At 37.1% G+C, this 16911-nt stretch overlaps 1 pseudogene; it reads left to right on the top strand.

Moving 5' to 3' along the window:
* The window catches only part of LOC132167239 (uncharacterized), a 101008-nt pseudogene that overhangs the window by 73667 nt on the left and 10430 nt on the right, over positions 1–16911 (top strand).

The raw sequence follows: 16911 nt of genomic DNA, 5'->3' as shown, positions 1-16911 counted from the left end.
ATATATAAATCAAAGGCAATGGAGCTTCTACAATTTAATGTGTACCTGAGTCATTACACTATCTTCAGTTCCAATTACATGACCGTGATGAATACAAGTTGTTGAATTCAATGGAACTTCACTTGTGTTCATTTCTTCTTCTTATATTGATTCACAGGTCTTCAATTAAATAAAGTACCAAGTATGTTACTATATGCATGAAATTTTTTTGGATGCAAAACCAATTTTAGTAAGCATAATTAAGCACACATAAAGAAAGAAAAATAGTGAGAAACCTGATTTTTTCTTCTCTGTTGTTTGGCAAGGAATTTATTCAGTTGTTTCTTTTTTGCTTGTTCCACAATCCTTTTAACTATAAGCACCTTCCTTTTTGATAGTCACACCTTTCTTTGCGTTGCCACACTACCTTCATTACTTGTAGAGAATGCACATTTGCAGTGATGGGAATGTTGACTGTATTCAAACCTTGAGCCACTTTACTTCAACGTTAACATGTGTATAGCATGCATGACATCCATGTAATGCTCATTGCTTAATGCTGTAATCATTGCTATTTGAAGAAACTTTTGCAACAAGCTGTGCTATCTTTCTTCGTAACGGTTGTCCATTGTCTCTAAAGGATAACCATCATATTGACATTATTAAGAATTTAGAATAGAAAAATTCAAATCCTACTGTCCTAGATAAATATTATTACTATCAAACACATGTTATCCCGAAAGTAATGAATAAAACAAATATATGGAAACTTCACTTTCTGTCTCTCTAGAAATATAGAGTAAGGCCCTATTATTATAAGTTCAAAAACAACCCCCACCTTCTGTCTCTCACTATATAAACATTGATAATAATGGAATTGTTACATGTGCCATTTTACATCACTACTATCATCACCACCACTCTCCAATATCATTCATCATTGACCACATCTCTCATTTTTTAATATTTGATTAAAATAAATAAATAAATAAAAGAAACCCCAAACTCAAGAAAAAGAAAGGTTGCACATCTATCATATTGTAATTGTTTGCATTTATAGCGATGCAAGTTCAATATATGTATGTATTTATATATCATTCATCAACAAGATAACAAAAGCAAACACATGGGTGTGAAACAATTACCAATTTCTTCCATTTTAATGGCCCTCCATTTATGAATGGTTTGCAGGTGACTACAGGTATTCGGGGTTTACTTTATAGAAGTGGATCCAAACGGCACTGCTTTAGAGAGATTCTATGTTTTTCCTTCATTGATATGGCAGCTGTTTGTTGATTTGTCAAGATTATCCTTTCCCCATTTAAGATCCAAGAACTTCCTAAGTATTACTTTTGCCGGAAGAGTTTAATCTACATCTAATTTTTCTGTTTATTTAGAAGTTAACATAAGGAACATTTTTTAGACATTTCGTAGGCTCCACCACTCCGTAATTAATGAGATGAGTGGACTTCAATCATGTTTTTCTCTTTACAAGCAAGTTTTTATACATGAAAGTACATCCAATAGGAATAGGAAGCTTACACATGGACCAATTTCAGCCACACAACTCAACACAACATTACAAAGATAACTAATAACATATTAAGTTAACAAAAGACATAGAACTTAATTAAACATTGTTAGAGAAATCTCCAATTCAATCTCTCATAAGAGTTATAAGGATAAAGATAGAGATCAAACTAGATACATCCTCAACTCAACCTCTCATCAAAACAATAAAGATGAAGATCACAACAATTCAAGCATTAGATAACTCTTATAATCACTTATTATCGTGTACAACACTTATCTTATCTAGCTCATAGAATTTTACTTGTTTACAATTTGCAATTGCTTTGTACTTATCTTATTTAACTTATAGAGTTTTATTTGTTTACAATTTGTAATTGCTTCTATTTTCTTGTAACGAACACTGTTATAAATATCGAGACTTAGCCTAAGGTAAGGCAGCAACAAATTTTATAAACATAAAATGAGCAAGGCTATGAACAATAAATTATGCATTTCCAGCCCATTAACCTCAACACACCCATTACAATTACAATTTATGAGGATTAGTGTTCAAAGTGAAAAAATTTTGCCGAGTGTGAGCTTACCACAATTTGGGCCAGCAACTGATTGAGGAGTGACCCAAGGGGATTGGCCACGACTGGGGGTAGCAGCAGGTGGATGCGTGGCCGTATCTGTCAAGCTGCGGCTTGTAGAATGAATTGTGATGGTGGCCTTCCAGGCGTTCGTGGAGCCAATTGTTAGTTCCATTGTGGTAGTGGAGGTAGTAGTCGTAGGTGGTGATGAAGATGGCGGACTGGGGAGCATTTTGGGTTTCAGAAAAATAAGGGTTTTGGGGGAAGAGCTGCCTTTTGTGGGGGAATGGGTTCTGGCTGGAGCTGATGGAAGGAAGTGGAGGTGGTCGTCAACGGCGGTGACGGTGGGGAGAGGAGAGGACGGACGGTGCCCGTGGGGGGGAGAAAATGGGTTGGGGAAGAAAAAGGGGGAAAGGAAAGGGTTTGGGGTCAGTTGGCAGCAGTGACGGTGCGAGAGAGGAGATCATGGCGCCGGTTTTGGTGGGGTTCACGGCCCCGGTGTCGGTCGAGAGGGAATTTGGGTGGAGGGAAAATGGGTTTGGGGTGGGGGGATAAAATGATCGGGGACACACCTGTTGTTGAGATTTTGATTTTTTTTTTTTTTTAATTTGGGGCAAACGTGGCACATGCCACGTCATCGGCGTGCATACTGTTCACGCACACCGATGTCCACTAAATCACTACTCATTTAAAAAACATATTAGAAGCAAATGTTGTTAAAAAAACATGTGTTTCTCACATCTAAAAATACAAATGTCACTTTTATTAGATGAATTTGTATGAATTAACCACAAACCTATTTGTAGCAATTTTTTTTTTTTTTTCTAATTTGATATTATGTCTAATTGCTGAAGAAGTGTCTACTACATCAACCAATCCCCGACAAGATGTACCATGTCATCATTTCATGTAAAATTATAATTATATCTTGAATATAATAAAAGAGAAAATTTCACTTAATTCTCCTAAACTTTCATCACATTTACAATCACTTTTCTAAACTTTAAAAAAAAATTGCAATTTAATGTATTCAAGTTTAAAAGTTTGCAATGTCTTAAAATTTTTTTGTTAAATCTAAATGAAAAATGTGAAATCTTCCATAATGTCTCCAAATATAATTTTTTTTTTTTTTTTTTCAAAAAAAACCTTGATATACTCCATGACAAAACCCACGGCTAGCCTTGAGATACGAGATTGAAGACGCAACTGGTTCTTGGAATATAATAGAACCTTCATGATGCATGGTAGCAGTTTTTGTTTTGTTTTGTTTTTTATTTTTGTGGATCCTTGTTTTCGTCCAGGATAAGATAATGATAATGATCCACTAATCTGCTAAATTACCAGTTATCTCAAAAGTTTAAGTTAATAGAAAGAAGTAACTTTAATCACTTAATCATTACTTTAAAACCCCCCTCTCACATGTGGGCTCAAACTCAATTTTAATAGGTGAGGCCCAACACGTGTAATATTTAATTTGAATGGGGGTAATTTGATGGAGTTAAGGTTCGATCACATGACCTTTTGCTCTGATATCATGCTAAAGATTGAATAAATAAATGGATTTTCTTATTTCAATTCCACATCTACTACATAAACTTCTAGGCATTATATAATGATGTAGGTGTTAATTTACAAAGGAGAAAATAAATGTCGTTTACATCAAGATGTTATTTTCCAATTGTTTGTAGCTATATTTCCTTGTTGAGATATATGTGGATTGCACGTAATGCCTTTCTTGGATGGTTGCCTTGGTTGTATAGATATATGTTGAGATGCTATGCACGTGTTTCCTTATGCAACTCCAACTTGTTAATGGACAACATAAGGAAAGGATCCCATGAATGCATATCATGTCTGATTAGCTTGTTGTACAAATTCATTGTCAAGGTTTCCAACAATGGCATCCAACAATTCGCCTAACCTTTCTCATCTGATCAAACTTGATCACACAAATTATAATTTGTGGGTTACCCAATTCCTCCCAATCCTCAAAGGCAATGATGTGATTGGATTTGTCAAAGGAACAAATCCATGTCTAGCCAAATATCTTCATGACAATAGTGGAAAAACAATAGCTGAAGTTGATCCATCCTATCTCAAATGGCAACAACAAGACCAGACAGTGCTGAGCTGGATCACATCCACGCTTAGCCCAAGTGTTTTGTGCATAGTAGTCCATCTCTCTACTTCACGAGAAGTCTGGGCATCGTTGAAGAAAAGTTATGCCTCTTAATCCTGATCCAAAATACTTCAACTCAAGCATCAACCTTGAACCAGCAAAAGAGGAAATCTCTTAATCTCTGATTTTGTTGACAAAATGAACTCTATTGCTGATGATCTAGCCTTGGCATGTAAACTAATGGATGAAGACGATCTGACTCTATTGATTTTTAATGGTGTTGGGTTATCCTTTGAAGCGACAGTGAATTTGATTCAAACTCGTGAAATGCCTTTCTCTTTTGACAATGTTGTTGGGCTGTTGTTGAGTGCTGAATTGCAACAACAAGAGCTTTTTGCGAATCCTACAGAAAGCATCACTTTAGCCATGTACACAAATCGATCCAGACCTAACTGTGGTAGAGGAGGTCCTCCATACTTCAAATCACATTTAGATTGTCGTCCTAAGCATGATTTCTCTTCGGCACCTCCACTTAACAACCACTCAGGTTTCCATAAGCCACCAATCTCGGATTCAACAAGGCCACACTCTCCATGCCAAATCTATGGTAGGACAAATCATTTTGTAATCAATTGTTTTCACTGTATGGACCATAAATACAAAGGGAGGGGTACCTACAAAGAAACTTGCAGCTATGGTTGCAACGTCCACTGCCATGGGGACTGAGACTGAAGATACATGGTACACAGATAGTGGAGCTGCTGAACACATCACACCAGACCTAGCAAACCTATCTCTCCATAATGAATATAGAGGGAAGGACAAGGTCATAGTTGGAAACGGTGCAGGTTTGCCTATCTCGAATATTGGTTCTTCAATTCTGCCTTATAAATCTCATCCTTTTATTTTAAAGCAAATACTTCATTATCCCAATGTTTCTACTAATCTTTTATCAGTAAATTGCTTTGCCCGAGATAACCATTGTGCTTTTATACTCATTGGTTCTGATTTTTGGATCAAGGACATCAAGTCGGGGAGGACACTTTTCCATGGCAAGAGTGAAATTGGAGTTTACCCTATTTGTTTGGGTCAGCATCTGTTCAAGTCTCCTGTGGCGTTTCTCTGTAGATCCACAACGTCTTCTGTTTGGCATCAACGTTTAGGACATCTCTCTGCCTCCACATTGAGTCAGTTATCCTTCAATAAGTTAATAAGCATTCATTGAATGCACAAACGTGCACCATTTTGTGGGTCCTGTCCTTTAGGAAAGAGTCATAAACTACCTTTTAAATTGTCTTTGTCTCGGTCATCATGTCCTTTAGAATTAATACATTTGGGTGTTTGATCTTCTCTATGTTCTTCTGTTAAAGGTTCTAAATATTATATTGTGTTTATGGATGATTTTTCTAAATACTCATGGCTATATCCAATGCGATTCAAAAGGGAAGCATTTCAATATTTTCAAAAGTCAAATCCCTTGTTGAGAACATGTTGTAATACCCTGAAATTTATACCATAGAATAAAGGTGATCTTAATATCAAGGATAAAGAGGATTTGCAATTTTATAGGTAAATAGACTTAATGTGAAAGATGATGGATATTGCTAGTTAGAAATTTAGTGGGTTATTGAAAGAAAAGTCACATTGTTTTGGACACCAAAAATTCAATGAGAGACCTTAAATAAATTTTTTTTAAAAGCTTGTATATTGATGAGAAAGGAATATTTTAAAAGTGGTTTCATGATTTTTGGACACATGTAGAAGGAGTTATGATTTTAGAAGATGCAAGTGTCAAAACAGGAATTTCAGTCAAACAGAGGCACAGAATTTCGAGGGCCTTTTGAGGTACCAAAAAGTTATAGGTTGCAATGATTTTTGGATATGTTGTGAGTCCTTGAATAAGAAAAATTTCAAGCCAAATTTCATGTCATTCTGAGTTTAATTGAAATAGTTATGATTTTTCCAAGTTTAATAGATCAAGCTGTCAAGTAGTTAAAGTACCTGCGATTTGGAAAATTAATTGGATAGGTTAATGATCCTAGTAGGCCACCATTTTTTGGTATGTGGTAGTCAAAATATTTTTATTCATTTAGGATTAATTATAAAGTTTTATGACTACATCTTGATAGATTCATGCCAAGACACCTAAGTGCTAAGATGAAAGCGCTGAATGCCTACTAGACCCATTTGATTGACATCTAAAGTAACGTGTTATACAACATGCTTCGTTTTGATGGATATTATTAATTCATGGGTTTGTTGGATAAAATTGCGAATGGGTTTCGATTTGTGGTATTTGGTAATAATGATTTTTGGGTTGTTAAGCGATTGACTAATTTTTTTGGGTTCTTGTTTTGTTAACCAAAAATTGGGACAAGCCTTGAGTTTGCTTTGATGATCAAAAGTTGGATCACTGCTTACTAGACAACTCTTTGATTTTGAGGAATTAATGTATTGATGATGTTTCGGTTTTGAATTTAGGTAAATAGATGATGGATTTATGTTTTGACTAAGGATAGACAGTGAAGGGATAGAGATTAGAGATATGATCCTTAACCAAAGTGATACATGATTGAAACTTGTAAATAAATTGATGACTTTGTAAATGAATTGATGACTAAGGTACTTTTTACCTCCGTTGTAGGAATTGTGAGTTGGATGTGGATTCAAAATGAAGGACATGTGATGCCAGGTAAGGGGACACAACACCAAAAACCCCAACATATTTTATTATAAATCTTTGAAAAAATGTTGGGGATTTTATAAAGAATCCACTTACATGATTTTCAATTGCACTTCCTTTCATATTTTAATGCAAAGTTTTATTCGATCATATGTCATTGTTTAAGAATGTTACGTATTACAATTACCTTATTTTTATGAGTTATGCATGAATGTGATTATTAATGAAAGGAGCTCACAAAGTTTCAGGGTATATTATACCATTATAGATGAGCTTACAAGATCATATAAAATGTTACATGTGCATTCATGTTCATAAATGTTTAACCCCGGGGCACGATTATAGTCAAGATCGGTACCACATGGGTAGCATGGCAAGCACACCGAAGGACGGTTACAAGAAGGTATGTGCTATCAGCCAGGTGGCCTGCACCTAGGGAAGTTCCCAACCTAGTAGCTCTCCCTTGTGACGACAGGATGAGCATATAGGTCCTTTGGGACAAGCCAACGTGCAACGCTCATGGTAAAGTTGTAATGTCAGGTCAAAGGATAAAACAACTATTTTGCAAGAAAAGTAGAAGAAAGTGGCTACTCATTTTATAACTAGCTATTCTTACTTAATTGTACTAATTTTATTAATTATTGTTGTGCATGACTGAGATTATGGCATAAAGATTTGCATAGCGTGTTTTATAGCATCTTGTAGTTTGTTAAGTGCTAAAATATTCATATTTTTAGCCCTTAACTTGCATGTGTTAATCCTTTATTTTTGGTTAATTTAGGCCATTTTAGTTCTTTTATGTGTTTTCCTTGATTTTGTAGGTCATTGGAAGAAAAAGAAGCAATTTTGGAAGGCTTGAGCATAAAAGATCTATTTTGGGAATTTTGGAGGCTCTGGTAGTGCGATCAATCGCAGGGGAGCTGCGATCGAGCGCACTACAGGCGAGGACTGCAACACGCAAGGCAACCGCGATCGAGCGCTAACACATAGAGGATCAATTGCAGACCTGCGATCGATCACACACGAGCTACGATCGAGCACACCCCTTCATGATGGCCAAGTCAGCTGCCAGCCTTAATATGGAAAGAGCAACTTTTAGGGTTTTGTAGCTTAGTGCGAATTAGGGCTCAAACCCTACGATTTTTAGGGTTTCTAGAGTATTCCTAAAGGCCTATAAATAGACCCTTAAGCCTCTAGAATACACGCTTTTCCAAGGAGAAGAATTGGAACTCTTCAAGTTCAAGTTTCGGGTTTATTCTTTTCCTTTATTTTATTTTTATTTTATGAATATAACATCAAACTTATGTATAACTAATTTATTTAGTAGGGCTAGATTGAAGCCCTAGTTATGTTTAGTTAATATTCAATATTGGCGCCCTTGTGATGATCATGTTGTGATATTTAACTTGATTAATGCCTGCTTTTATGAATTCCTCATATGTGTGTGCCTAATCAACATATGCATGTGGTATGGATTAGTTAGTTAAATCAATTTGGATGATCGAGTCCTGGGTTTAACATAAGTAACAAAATATATCCACACTTGATTCTTGGGTTAATCAAAATGGGGAACCGGGAGTACACACCCATGCCCTAGGCCTCATGTGTTTGTCGATTTCCATAGAAATGATGCTTTCTTAAAGAACAACTTAGCACACACCCATGTTAAATCCTTTAAGAAAGAAAAGAGTTGGAGTATACACACATGCCTAACTTGTTGCGTAGGGAAATCTATAGCTTAAGGAGTATACACCCATGCCCTTAGGTTGACAAACATTAGACATTCATAACATGATCAAAATATTGGCATATTGATATATTAATTGAATATAATTAGTGGTGGATATCAAAGCCCTACCTTTCTATTATCATCAAATCAAAAATCAATCTTTGTCTTGATTTACTTTGGAATTAATTTTAGACAAAATTCAGCAATCCTTGTGGGAATGACCCCGTATTTGCACACTATACTACTATGTTGACCTCGTGCACTTACGGGTAAAACATCCAATTATTTGCCTATTAATTTAGGTAGGTAATTGTGACAACAAGTTTTTGGCGCCGTTGCCGGGGATTGCGGCAAATTTTGTTTAGAATTATTTCTCTTTAATTGTGTTATTTTAATTTTCAATTTTAAATGTTGTTTTTATCAAAAATCAAAAAGATTTTCCGTTTTTCTTAACTTTTCTGTTTTTTTGTTTCAGGTTTGTGGACTCGCGATTCTATTACTGTGATCGAACGTCAACCGAGTACGATCGAGCGAACCAACCTTCGATCTAGCGCAGTTCCAAGGAGCATCCGGACAAGTAGTACTGAAGCTGCTTTGACTGAAGAAGCAATTCAATTGATGCAAGGTCGTCGATCTCAAGATTCAACTTTCATTCCACTTGATCCCGAAATTGAGCGGACAATTTGACAAAGACCTAGAGACAAAGAAGAAGAGGAAGAAATTTTGAGAGCATAATGGAAGATTTGCAAGAGAATCCACCAATAGTGCCAAGACCACTAGAAGCAAATCCACCACCGGTGTGGAGACCAATGAAGCAGGTGTTTGTCCCAATGAACCTCAATCAGCTATCATGCATAGCATATCAACCAGAGGTGGAAGGCAACTATTATATTTCTCCTCAAATCCTTAATGCATTGACTCACTTCTGGGGCACACCTACTGAAGATCCTAACTTGCATCTCAGGGAGTTCTTTGATCTATGCAAATTGCAGCACATCCAAGGCCTAACTCTAGAGAGGCTCAGGTTAGTCCTCTTTCCTTTCTCTTTGAAAGATAATGCTAAACTGTGGTATAATTCTTAGCCTGCAGATTCTATCCAAACTTGGAAAGAATTAGCCACTAAGTTTCTGAAGAAGTTTTTCCCATCTCAAAGCACAAGACATCTTAAAAGGGAACTTCAAATGTTCCAACAAAGAGATGGAGATCTTTTCTTTGAGGCATGAGATCACTTCAATTCACTGCTTCTCAAGTGTCCACATCACAACATCCCTCAAGATGACCAGGTACAAATTTTCTATGAAGGTTTAGATGATATTAACAAAGGGATGGTTGATTCAGCTTGTGGATGAGGACTTATGGAAATGAGCAGTGAGGAAGCAATGGAGCTTTTTGAAACACTAAGTGAGCATTCCCAACAATTCTGCTCTAGAGGAAAGTGAGGAGTAAAAAGCAAAGGCATGTATGAAGTGAACTTCAATGGGGGATCTCCAAATCAGATGCCTACTGTAGAAAAGAAGTTAGATATGATTGTTAAAGCCATGACTGCTCAGAACATCTCACCTATTCAAAAGGACACACCAATCCAGGTATGTGCTATATGTTCCCATTTAGATCACACTACTATAATGTGTCCTTTATCTCCATTTGCAAATTAAGAAGAGGTGAATTATGTGGGACAAAACAATTACCCCTACAAGAATAATCTGTACTCCAACACCTACAATCCAGGGTGGTGCAACCATCCAAATTTCTCATAGAGTAACAATCAAGGACAACATAAGGGTCCCCAACAAGCAAGCTAGCCAACTCAAGAGTCAAAGTTGAACCAACTGGAGAAGATGATACACACCCTGGTGACTTCTCAACAGTAGTTTATGACTGATCAAAAACAAACCAAGGCCAAGCATGAACAGTCCATTCAAAGGACCGAGCAAGCTATCCAAAGACTAGAAGTGCAAATGGGGCAAATGGCAAAGGAGCTGAGTGAAAGAAAGTAGTGTGAATTTCCATCCCAAATAATACCCAATCCAGAGGGTCATCAATAGTTGAAAGCAGTCACAGTTCTTAGATATGGCAAGGTCATAGGAATTGAAGAGCCACCTCAAGCATCTCCTGATGAAGTATCAACTTCCAAGGTAAACAAAATGGAGAAGGTGAAGGCACCACCCTTCCCTCAAAGGTTAGTCAAACCAAAGAAAGAAAAGCAACTCATGGATATCTTTGAGACCTTGAGGAAAGTAGAAATCAACATTCCTTTATTAGATGCAATCACATAGATTCCTTCTTATGCAAAATTTTTAAAGGATGTTGCACTAACAAAAGGAAGTTTCAGGAGCATGAGACAGTGGCCCTTACAAAAGAGGTAAGTGCAGTTTTGTTGAGAAAATTACCACCAAAGCTAACAGATCCGGGTAGTTTTACCATTCCTTGCAGGATAGGAGATCATCTTTTTGAGCATGCATTGCTGGATCTGGGAGCAGGGGTCAATTTGCTACCTTACACAGTATATGGAAAGTTGGGTTTGGGGGAACTTCAACCAACCTTAGTCACCTTGCAATTGGTAGACAGAAGTATCAAAAGACCAAGAGGTATACTTGAGGATGTGTTGGTAAATGTAGGTACATTTATTTTACTTGTTGATTTCATTGTGTTGGATGTGGAGGAATCCCCTATGCCATCACCCTTGCCTATCATCTTAGGAAGACCCTTTATGAGAACTGCTGATACTACAATAGGTGTGAAAAAGGGTACTGTAAGTATAAAGGTGAATGGTGAGACAATAGAGTTCAAAATATTTGATGCAATGAAATTACCTCATGATGATTTAGAGTGTCTTGATGTTTGTATGATCCAAAGTGTTAGTGAACCAGTTTTGCAGGACCCTTATAAAGATTCATAGGAGGGCACCCTCACCCATAGTTTCACAAGGCAAGATATTGAGCCAGAACTTGAAGATGTTACTGATGACATCATTGAAACTGTTCACCTTCTTGAGGCCTCTCCAAAATATTCAAGTAAGTACACCCCTCCCTTTGAGATTCTTGAGCCTACTAATACCTCTCTTGTTCCTTCTATTGTCTAGGCACCAAAGTTGGAATTAAAGCAATTGCCAGAACACCTAATATATGCCTACCTAGGAGAGAACAAGACACTACCAGTCATAATTGTTGCAAATTTGAGTTGTGGGGAAGAAGAAAAGTTGTTGAGAGTTCTTAGAGACCATAAAACTACTCTGGGGTGGACCATTGTCGACATCAAGGGAATAAGTCCAGCCAAGTGCATGCATCAAATCTTCCTTGAAGACGAAGCAAAGCCAACTAGGGATGCACAGAGAAGACTCAATCCACACATGAAGGAGGTAGTTAAGGCAGAGGTATTAAAACTACTAGATGTGGGCATTATCTACCCCATCTCAGACAGTAAATGGGTCAGTCCAGTCTAAGTAGTTTCAAAAAGAGTGGGATCTTAGTGGTGAAGAATGAAGATGATGAGCTGATATCTACAATAATAACCACCGGTTGGAGGGTATGTATTGATTATAGAAAGCTGAACAAGGTAACAAGAAAAGACCATTTTCCATTACCCTTCATTGATCAAATGCTGGAGAGGTTAGTTGGCCATAGCTACTACTATTTCTTGGATGGGTACAGTGGCTATAATTAGATTGCAATAGCACCAGAGGATCAGGAGAAGACCACCTTCAAATGCCCTTTTGGTACATTCACCTATAGAAGGATGCCATTTGGATTATGCAATGCTCCAGCCACATTCCAAAGATGCATGACGAGCATTTTTTCAAACATGGTGGAGAAATCCATTGAGGTATTTATGGATGACTTTAGTGTTTTTAGGTCTAGTTTCGATGAATGCCTCAACCATTTGAAGAATGTTCTCAAGAGATGTGAAGAATGCAACCTAGTGCTCAATTGGGAAAAATGCCACTTCATGGTTCAACAGGGAATTGTATTGGGTCATGCTATTTCAAGCAAGGGCATTGAGGTGGATAAGGCTAAGATTGACATCATCTCCAAACTTCCCCACCTCTGACAGTGAAGGGGGTGAGGAGTTTTCTTGGACATGCTGGGTTCTATAGAAGGTTTATCAAGAATTTCTCTAAGATCTCTAGACCCCTCTGTGCATTGCTAGGGAAGGAGGCCAAGTTTGAATGGACTTCAACACACTGAAAAAGCTCCTCACATCTGCACCCATAATGCGGGCACCTGATTGGAGTCTACCCTTTGAGCTCATGTGTGATGCCAGTGACTTTACCTTGAGAGCTGTCTTGGGTTAAAGAATCAATAAGGTACCTCATGCCATTTATTATGCTTCTAGAACTTTGAATGATGCTCAACTAAATTATTCTACTACTGAGAAAGAATTATTTGCTGTCATATTTGCTTTGGAGAAGTTTAGGTTGTACCTAATTGGTTCTAAGGTTATTGTATTCACTGATCATGCTGATTTGAGATATTTGTTTGCTAAGAAAGATGCAAAACCTAGATTGATCAGATGGGTATTATTGCTGCAAGAGTTTGACCATGAGATTAGAGATAAGAAGGGCAGTGAGAATGTGGTGGCAGATCACTTATTCAGACTACTCCATGAGGAGGAAGGAGATGAGCTTCTATTGAACAAAAATTTTCCAGATGAGCAGTTGTTTGCAGTTGATATCCAACTCCCATGGTATGCAGATATTGTGAATTATATAATTGCTAAGGTCTTCCCTCCAGGTATGTCTAGTCAAGAAAGGAAGAGGTTAATGTTTATATCTAGACAATACCACTGGGATGACCCTTATTTGTTTAAATTTTACCCTGATCAAATCGTTTGAATGTGTGTCCCAGAAGAAGAGCACTTGAGTATTTTGCAGTATTGTCATCAGTTTGCTTGTGGTGGACACTTTGGGGTAAAGAGAACAACTCTTAAGGTATTACAATCTGGTTTCTATTGGCCTAATGTGTTTAAAGATACTTTCTTGTTTTGCAACTCTTGTGATAGATGCCAAAAGATAGGTAACATCTCATCTAGAAATAAAATGCCATTGCAAAATATTCAAGTGGTAGAGCTTTTCGATGTCTGGGTATTGACTTCATGGGACCATTTCCTAGCTCATTTGGTTATTTATATATTCTTGTGGGTGTGGATTATGTGTCTAAATGGGTGAATGATCATTAGTCCTTGAGGTTGTCCCCTCAAGGACTAATGATCATAAAGTGGTTGTGAAGTTTCTGCAGGAAAACATTTTTGCTAGATTTGGGACACCAAGGGCAATCATTAGTGATGGAGGGAGCCACTTCAACAACTATGCGTTTAACTTAGTGGTAAAGAAGTATGGCATCACTCATAAGGTTGGTACTCTATACCATCCCCAAACCATTGGTCAACTGGAAATCAACAACAGAGAGATCAAAGGTATCCTTGAAAGGATAGTGAATCCCAGTAGGAAGGTTTGGTTACTACGCTTGAATGATGCACTATAGGCTTATAGGACTGCTTACAAGACACCTATTGGTATGTCTCCATATCGTCTGATTTTTGGAAAAGCATGTCATCTACTAGTGGAATTGGAACACAAAGTGTACTAGGCCATCAAGAAGTTTAATTTTGATATGAAGCAAGCTGGTGACAAAAGGAAGCTCCAACTAAATGAACTGGAGGAATTGAGGCGTGATGCATATGGGAATGCCAAGCTCTACAAGGACAGAACCAAAGCATACCATGACAAGCAACTGGTTAGGAAGGAGTTTCAAGTAGGACAGAAGGTATTGATCTATAGTTCAAGATTGAAACTTTCTCTGGAAAGCTTAAGTCAAGATGGTCTGGACCTTGCATTGTTACATAAGTATTTCCACATGGAGCTTTGGAGGTTCACAACCCACAGATAAATCAGTCATTCAAGGTTAATGGACACAGAGTCAAGCCATATCTTGAAGTAAAGTTAGTACCAAGAGATGAAGATTTGGCACTCTAGTCCATCCAATATGTAGCACCACCATCAAGCGCATCATCTTCTGAATAGCATTGAGCGGGGACCACTATTTGGCTGAAGACGTTAAACTTAGAGCTCATGGGAGACACCCCATAGTTTATCCTGTCATTTTATTTTTGTGTGTTTCCTTTAACTTGTTGTTTATCTTTAGTTGTTTTGCTCTTTTTACTTGTTTTCGTGTTTTCTTATTTTGAAGGGACAAGTGTGCTTCAATTCAAGTTTGGGAGTGGGCTATGAGCCATGCTTTCCAAGACGATGTCGTCCATCTCCCGGGTACATTCTTTCCTTAATTTAGACACATTGGGGACAATGTGTCATTTAAGTTTGGGGGTATGGGCACACATGTTGTTTTCACACACTTTGTCCCAATTTCATGTTATTTGTTTTGCTGTTTGTTTGTTTATTTTTGAAAAAAAAAAAGAGAAAAAAAAAAAATTTGCATGTTCATGTTTGCCCTAAAATTTTAAGTTAATCTAAAAGAATTGTGGCTTGAATTCATCAGAGAGCTTAAAATTTTGAACACATGATCTGATGAGAGAATTTGTTAGTTTGATTACTTGCTTAAGACAGTTGAAAAACCACACGTTTGATCTGATCACACAAGCATATTAGCACATGATTTGTGAGGTATGACATGAGGTTTGATATGTGTGTTTCTGTATCTTCGATGAAATTGGATGACTTATTAGATGGACACTTTGGCATATATAAGATGAAAATAATAATAATAATAATAATATAAATAAAAGATCATTGATAACTTTTCATTGAGTAACTGGACCTCTTGCCTCAAAGTATTGAGTGTTCACGTCAAAATGTGAAAATTTTTGATTTCATTTATGTCATGGTTAGTTTGGTTTTGTAGCCTTTTTGACTCGAGTTAGTAGGTCCTTAGGGGTGTCACTACACCTAATGCCCTAAAACCATCTGGTTTGGGAGTCATTAACTTAACACTCGTTACATGGGTCAATTAAAAAGCTTAAGGGAACCAAACATTGCACAACCTGACCAAAAAAAAAATGCCATTGTTGTTCATTCTAATAGGAATTTTAGTGAATTTTGAGATATAGAGACATTACACATTGGAAAGATTTGGAAGCCTTATAATTTTGTGCTAACTCACCTTATACTGTTTTCAAACTTGTGATGGTTTAGCATGTCCTCTGTAAGTAATTGAACTTTGAGATTGCAATTCATTGTGAAGATGGAGTTCATCTTTTTAAGCGTGCTAATGAATGAAAATCATGACCTTGAATTGATACTTTAAATTTTGGGATAACATGAACTGTGCATGATGTTTGTGGGTAACATTTCTGGAAAACCCTCACGAGACTTCACTCGTCCTCTAGGGAATGGGGTTTAAAAGGCTTGTTGCTTATGCTAAATGCAACCGTATATCCCACGAAAGATGGATTTATCTTTTTGTTCTCAGTTTTTTTGTTTTTGTTTTTAGTTTTGTATTGCTAAGGGACTAGCAATATGTAAGTTTGGGGGTGTGTTAAGTGCTAAAATATTCATATTTTTAGCCCTTAACTCGCAAGTGTTAATCCTTTATTTTTGGTTAATTTAGGCATTTTAGTTCCTTTATGTGTTTTCCTTGATTTTGTAGGTCATTGGAAGAAAAAGAAGCAATTTCGGAAGTCTTGAGCATAAAAGAGCTATTTTGGGAATTTTGGAGCTCTGGTAGTGCGATCAATCACATGAGAGTTGCGATCGAGCGCACTATAGGCGAGGATCGCAATACGCAAGGCAACCGCGATCGAGCGCCAGTACATAGAGGATCGATCGTAGACCTGCGATCGATCGCACATGGGCTGTGATCGAGCACACCCATGCGTGATGGCCAAGTCAGCCGCTAGACTTAATATGGAAAGAGCAACTTTTAGGGTTTTGTAGCTTAATGCGAACTAGGGCTCAAACCTTACGATTTTTAGGGTTTCTAGAGCATTCCTAAAGGCCTATAAATAGACCCTTAAGCCTCTAGAATACACACTTTTCCAAGGAGAAGAATTGGAGCTCTTCAAGTGTAAGTTTTGGGTTATTCTTTTCCTTCCTCTTATTTTATTTTATGAAGATGTTTAACATCAAACTTATATGTAACTAATTTATTTAGTAGGGCTATATTGAAGCCCTAATTATGTTTAGTTAATATTCAATATTGGCGCCCTTGTGATGATCATGTTACGATATTTAGCTTGATTAATGTCTGATTTCAAGAATTCCTCATATGTGTGTGCCTGATCAGCATATGCATGTGGTATGGACTAGTTAGTTAAATCAATTTGGATGACCGAGTCTTGGGTTTAA

This window comes from Corylus avellana, chromosome ca1 (assembly GCF_901000735.1).
Source record: "Corylus avellana chromosome ca1, CavTom2PMs-1.0".
NCBI classification, from domain to species: domain Eukaryota; kingdom Viridiplantae; phylum Streptophyta; class Magnoliopsida; order Fagales; family Betulaceae; genus Corylus; species Corylus avellana.
Note: the sequence above shows the minus strand (reverse complement) of the source record. Positions and strands in the feature narration are given on the sequence as shown.